General features: G+C 43.0%; 1 pseudogene across 1 annotated transcript in view; it reads left to right on the forward strand.

The window, feature by feature from the left end:
• Positions 1-5264, forward strand: part of LOC144692806 (exostosin-like 2 pseudogene) — a 7399-nt pseudogene extending 2135 nt beyond the window's left edge. The window contains exon 2 of the transcript XR_013579398.1: positions 3250-5264. The product of XR_013579398.1 is annotated as an exostosin-like 2 pseudogene (transcript). The remainder of the gene's footprint in view (positions 1-3249) is intronic.
• The last annotated feature ends 641 nt before the right edge of the window (positions 5265-5905 follow it).

Below are 5905 nucleotides of genomic sequence, written 5' to 3' on the forward strand. Positions count from 1 at the left end.
GCTATCCCCTAGCCCATCTGCTTTTTCCAGTCTATATGCAGATTAAAATCTTTCATTATTATCACTGTACCTTTCTGACAAGTTCCCATTGTTTCTTCCTTTATACTCTGCCCTACTATGTGGTTACTGTTTGGGGACCTGTACACCCCTCTCACAAGTGACTCCTCGCCTTTATCATTTCTCATCTCTACCCACACCACTTCTAGATCCTGATTTCCTGAACTTAGGTCATTCCTCTCCAGTGTGCTAATACCATAATTAATTAACAAAGTCACCCCTCCACCTTTTTCTCGCTTCCTGTCCTTCCTATATGTCATGTACCCTTCAATATTCAGGTCCCAACTATGTTATCCTGCAGCCATGTCTCTGTAATGGCTATCAGATTGTACTTATTTATTTCTATTTGCACTATCAGTTCATCTGTTTTTTGAATACTACATGCAGTCAGATACAGAACCTTTAGTTTTGTGCTTTTATTATTTTTGTAACCTCTAGGCTTATGTACTTATTTACTCTTCAATTTGTACTCTGTCTCTTCATGTCATAGCCTGTTTATCCTTTCCCATATTAATACCTTTCTCTCTTGCTTTGTCACTACTCTATGATTTACCACACCTTTCCAAATTTGATCCTTTGTCCCCACTATTTAGTTTAAAACCCCCTCTACCTCTCAAGTTACACGGCTCGCTAGAACACTGATCCTAGCATGGTTCAGGTGTAGTTCGTCCCAATGGTACAGCTCCCACTTTCCGCAGTACTGGTGCCAGTGCCCCACGAACCAGAACCTGCTTTTCCCTCCCCAGTCTTTGAGCCGAGCACTCATTTCTCTAATCTTATTGACCCTTTGCAATTTGCACGTGGCTCAGGTAATAATTGAGATTATTACCTTTGAAGTTCTGCTTTTTAATTTAGTGCTTAGTTCCTCATATTCTCTATGCTGAACCCCTTTCCTAACCATTTAACCATCTCCCTCTTGTAGCCACAGTATTTATATGGCTGGTCCAGTTCAGTTCCTGGTCAATGATAACTCCCCAGGATGTTGGTAGTGGGGGATTCAGCGATGGTAATGCCATTGAATGTCAAGGGGCAATGGTTAGGTTCTCTCTTGTTGGAGATAGTCATTATCTGGCACTTGTGTGGCACGATTGTTATTTGCTACTTGTCAACCCAGGCCTTGATATTGTCCAGGTCTTGCTGCATTTGGACATGGACTGCTTCAGTAACTTGAGGAGTCGCGAATGGTGCTGAACATTGAGCAACCATCAGCGAACCACTTCTGACCTTATGATGGAAGGAATGTCATTGATGAAGCAACTGAAGATGGTTGGGCCTAGGACACTACCCTGAGGAATTCCTGCAGTGATGTCCTGGAATTGAGATGATTGTCCTCCAACAACCATCTTCCTTTGTGCTAGGCATGACTCCAACCAGCAGCAAGTTTTCCTCCTGGTTACCATTGACTCCAGTTTTGCTAGGGCCCCTTGATGCTACACTCGGTCAAATGCTGCCTTGATGTCAAGGGCAGTCACTCTCACCTCACCTCGTCAGCCCTTTTGTCCATGTTTGAACCAAGGCTGTTCTGAGGTCAGGAGCTGAGTGATCCTGGCGGAACCTGAACCGAGCAGGCTATTGCTAAGCAAGTGCTGCTTGACAGCACTGTTGATGACTCCTTCCATCACTTTACTGATGATGGAGAGTAGATTGATGGAGCAGTAATTGGCCGGGTTGTACTTGTCCTGCTTTTTGTGTACAGGACCCACCTGGGCAATTTTCCACGTTGCCGAGTAGATGTATACAAGATGCACTGCAACAACTCACCGATGCTTCTTCAACAGCACCTTCTAAACCCCTAAGCTCTACCACCTAAAAGGGCAAGGGCAGCAGACTCATGGGAATACCACCACCTGCAAGTTCCCTTTCAAGCCCCACACCATCCTGAGTGCAGATCAGCAAATTATATTAGGCTCATTATTTCCAATACCTGAACAATGCAACAAAACAGTTAAATAGATAGCCATTACTGTAGAGGCTATACTAAGATGTTTTGGTGCAGTGGTTAGGACACACTTCTGGTTTGCACTCCATTCCCACCTCCCCCTCTCCCCTCCCAACTACCCTCCCCCCCCAATTTTTTTCTTTCTAGTCTACTAAAGCTGCTGACAGGTGCAATTCCACTGTTGCCAGCTACCCTCCTATCATGACCAAATGGTAATCATAGAGAGAGGGAGTGTTGGCTTGCAATTCATCTTTGGAAATATTGCAACTGAATTTGATCTTGTCCTTGTCTGATTTTCACACAAGTGCACATTTGAGCAGGATGTATTTGATAGCAATCAGGAGCACAACGTCTGGCATTTTGTTTTCTCTTCAAACCCTAACTTGTGGACCCTGGGGCCCAATACACCACTGTCAAAGTTTAGCTCATGCACAGATCAGGGATTGAACCTGGAAATCTCCTGGTCTGAATGGCTCACTGCCATATCCTCTGGCAAATTTACAACAAGAAATTGCATTTATATAGCACCTTTATATAGTAAAACACCCCAAGGCATTTCACAGGAGCGTTATCAAACAAAACATGACGCCGAGCCACATTAGGAGATTGTGAGACTGTGACCAAAAAGCTTAATCAAAGAGGTAGACTTTAAGGACTGTGTTAAAGGAGAAGAGAGAGAGGGGTGGGGGGGAAAGGAGGTTTTGGGAGGAAAATCCAGATCTTGGGGCTCTGACAGTGGAAGGCATGGCAGCCAGTGGTGAAGCGATTAAAATTTGGCGTGTCAAGAGGCCAGAATTGGAGGATTGCTGAGATTTCAGAGGAATACAGGACTGGAGGAGCTTACAGAGATGGGAAGGGGTGAGGCCATGGAGAGATTTGAATCTAAGCTGAGACTCTAATTTATCATAAAGTGTTAGTGCAGCAACTGTTGTATCCATGCAAAGAAAAACAAGAAAAATGACCACTGCTGTAAAGGGAATGATTGATAGTGGGCTGAGCTGTAGAATTTAGGAAGATGGTACTTCGCAGAATCACAGAGTGCAGAAGAGGTCCTTCGGCCCATCGAGTCTGCACCAACACGTGAGAAACACCTGACCTACCTACTTAATCCTATTTACCAGCATTTGGCCCGTAGCCTTGAATGTTATGACTTAAGAGGAAACCTCATCAAGGTATATTAAATGGGTAAATGTCAACCCAGGACTATGGCATGAGAAAACTTTGTCTTAATTTGGTGTGGAATAAATTTAAAGCTGATACTGGGAAAATTTCCTTCACTCTGTTTTGTATTTCAGCAATTTCCAGATCAAATAGTCGGGTTTGTCCCACGGAAACATGTCACAACTTCCTCGGGAATTTACAGCTATGGCAGTTTTGAACTCCAGAATGCACTGGGTGGGAGTGGTGACCATTACTCCATGGTGCTAATTGGAGCTGCATTTTTCCATGCTAGTTACCTCGAGAAGTTTAAAGTCCAACTCCCAGCTGTCCACAGCCTAATAGACAAGACCCAGAACTGTGACGACATTGCCATGAATTTTATAGTTGCACAGTTGACCGGGAAGCCATCAGGAGTGTTTGTGAAGCCGGTGGATATGAGGAATTTGGAAAAAGATTCCAACAGTGGCTTCAATGGGATGTGGCACCGGGCAGAGCACTTGCTTCAAAGATCTTGGTGTCTGAATCAACTGGCTTCTATCTATGGCAGCATGCCTCTGAAATATTCCAACATTATGATCTCGCAATTTGGGTTTCCTAACTATGCAAATCACAAAACAAAAAGTTGAAGAATACACGGGACAGTTGCTGGTGTGTTAACTGCTATTACAGACTTGTACAAGGAGGTTGAGACTGGACAAAGATTGATCTGATTTTGATGCATTTCCCCAGCTGGTCCAGCAGAGGGAGATGCAATAGAAATGAATCTTTTGCTTCCACTGTTACTGTGCAGGTGCTGTTATTGAAGCAGACGCTGTTGTTGAAGCAGATGCTGTCAAGTATTGCTATTTTTAGTTTTTACAACTGCTGTAACTCTTTATTTAACAGTCTGCAATTCTGTAGAAGCTTTGTTGTGTACTGCATTTTGTTCAATTGTCTTTGTTTCTGCTTGTCCATAGGGCAGAGATGTCTTGACCAACTATTGCCACTAGTATTGCCACTAGTGACTGGAGTAGCCAATTTGTAGATTGTTGAGTCTGCAACAATATCTTCACCTTTACAAGTGATTAATGATGTGCCTCACCCACTGTTAAAATACTTTGAAAAGGTTATGTCTGAATCACTCTGCTTCTGTCAATTTGCTTTATTTCACTCCTGTCCTTTACACTTTTAACTATTGCTGTTGACTTTAATTTGATGTACATGTACGGTCTCAGGATGCTATGATGTGTATGCCTTTAGTGAATAAATCTCCCAATAACTCTAAACAAAGGATCCTCTGTCTCTGTCTCCCCCTCTCTCTGTCTCTCTCTGTCTGTCTCTCTCTCTCTCTCTCTCTCTCCCCCCCTCTCTCTCTCTCTCTCTCTCTGTCTCCCTCTGCGTGTGTGTCTCTCTCTCTCTCCCATACCTACTATCTTCATGCTGTTTGAGAGGAGGGAGAAAATGCTGTTTCAGTTTTTGAAATTAATTTCTATTTTATCTCCCTTCTCCACTGTCATTCCCAAAGTCTCCTATCTGCTGTCCTGGGTCATCCTGGTTCCTGTACTGCTTAAGTAAAACTTGGGAACAGTTATAATGCTTAGGATAATTTTTGTAAAATGTTTTTATGTACTATTTTTCATTTTCACTTCTCCATCTGTCCTGCTGAAAGCAGTGTTTCACATTGGGGTAAAGTTTCACTGATGCCAGCCACCCTCTTGTTCTGGCCCAGTTGCTGCTCTTTGTGTTGGAGTGCTATTCAGCTGTGAGCATTTTGCAGCAGTTCAATTTTGCTCATTTTTAACCTTTACGTGTTGCACTTTCTAGCAACAGTTATCATGCAACAATCAGGAGCTGGAAGCCTTGCTGATATTTTAACTATTCTTCTCTAATTGTAACAGCATTAAGAGGTCAGGTGACTCTTGTGGTGCATTTACTCACCAAAGGATATGATGTAACTTCTAGTTGCGATCAAACTGCTTGAAATATTCAACATCAGCATAATTAGGAATGACATAATAATTGAAACTTTTGCTGCTCAAATTGTTTGTATCTTGACAAGATCATTTGCTGTTAGTTATCTTGGGAGCATTTTTATGTCATTACCAATATAGTACAAGTCTTTAACCTTTTTGATACTATTGCTGATTATGTGCTGGTATTAGAACTGATAAAGCACAATCCAGACACCATATTGAATGATCATGAAGTATTACTGATAATATTGTCTGAAAAAGCAATTAAGGGAAAGTGTGCATGCTGAAGTCTCAATAGGGGTTGATTTGGCATTACTGAGAAAAACAAATGGACTTCAATAACTTGTCTAGATGGTTGTTAGAAGTTTGACTTGTATCTGTTCCAGTTAGGAAATATTTTTGCAGCTCCACTGACCAGTTGTGCCTGCTGTACTGTGTCATGTCTTTCATTTTCATCTATACACAAATTTACTTCACGTCAGAGCTGAGGCCCTTTACTCTGTGCCTGTATCTTTAACATCGAAACCATAGGTGAAATTTTACTGGCCCCTGCAGGTATGTTTGAAGGTGGGGTGGACTCATAAAATGCAGTGTGTGCCTGCCAGCTACTTACCCACCCCACCGCCCCCACCCCCTGCTGACACCCGCCTCCCATTTTAGGGGGGCAGTGGAAACTTTGGGTGGCCTGCCTACCCTTGGGCCTATTGAGGCCTACTATTTTACCCGTTGCAGGGGAAGGCCCACTCTAAGTGGTAGCCTAGCAACTTTAGCTGCAGGGGCTAGTGTCAGGCTAGTG

Source organism: Cetorhinus maximus, chromosome 17 (genome assembly GCF_964194155.1).
Source record: "Cetorhinus maximus chromosome 17, sCetMax3.hap1.1, whole genome shotgun sequence".
Lineage (NCBI taxonomy): Eukaryota > Metazoa > Chordata > Chondrichthyes > Lamniformes > Cetorhinidae > Cetorhinus > Cetorhinus maximus.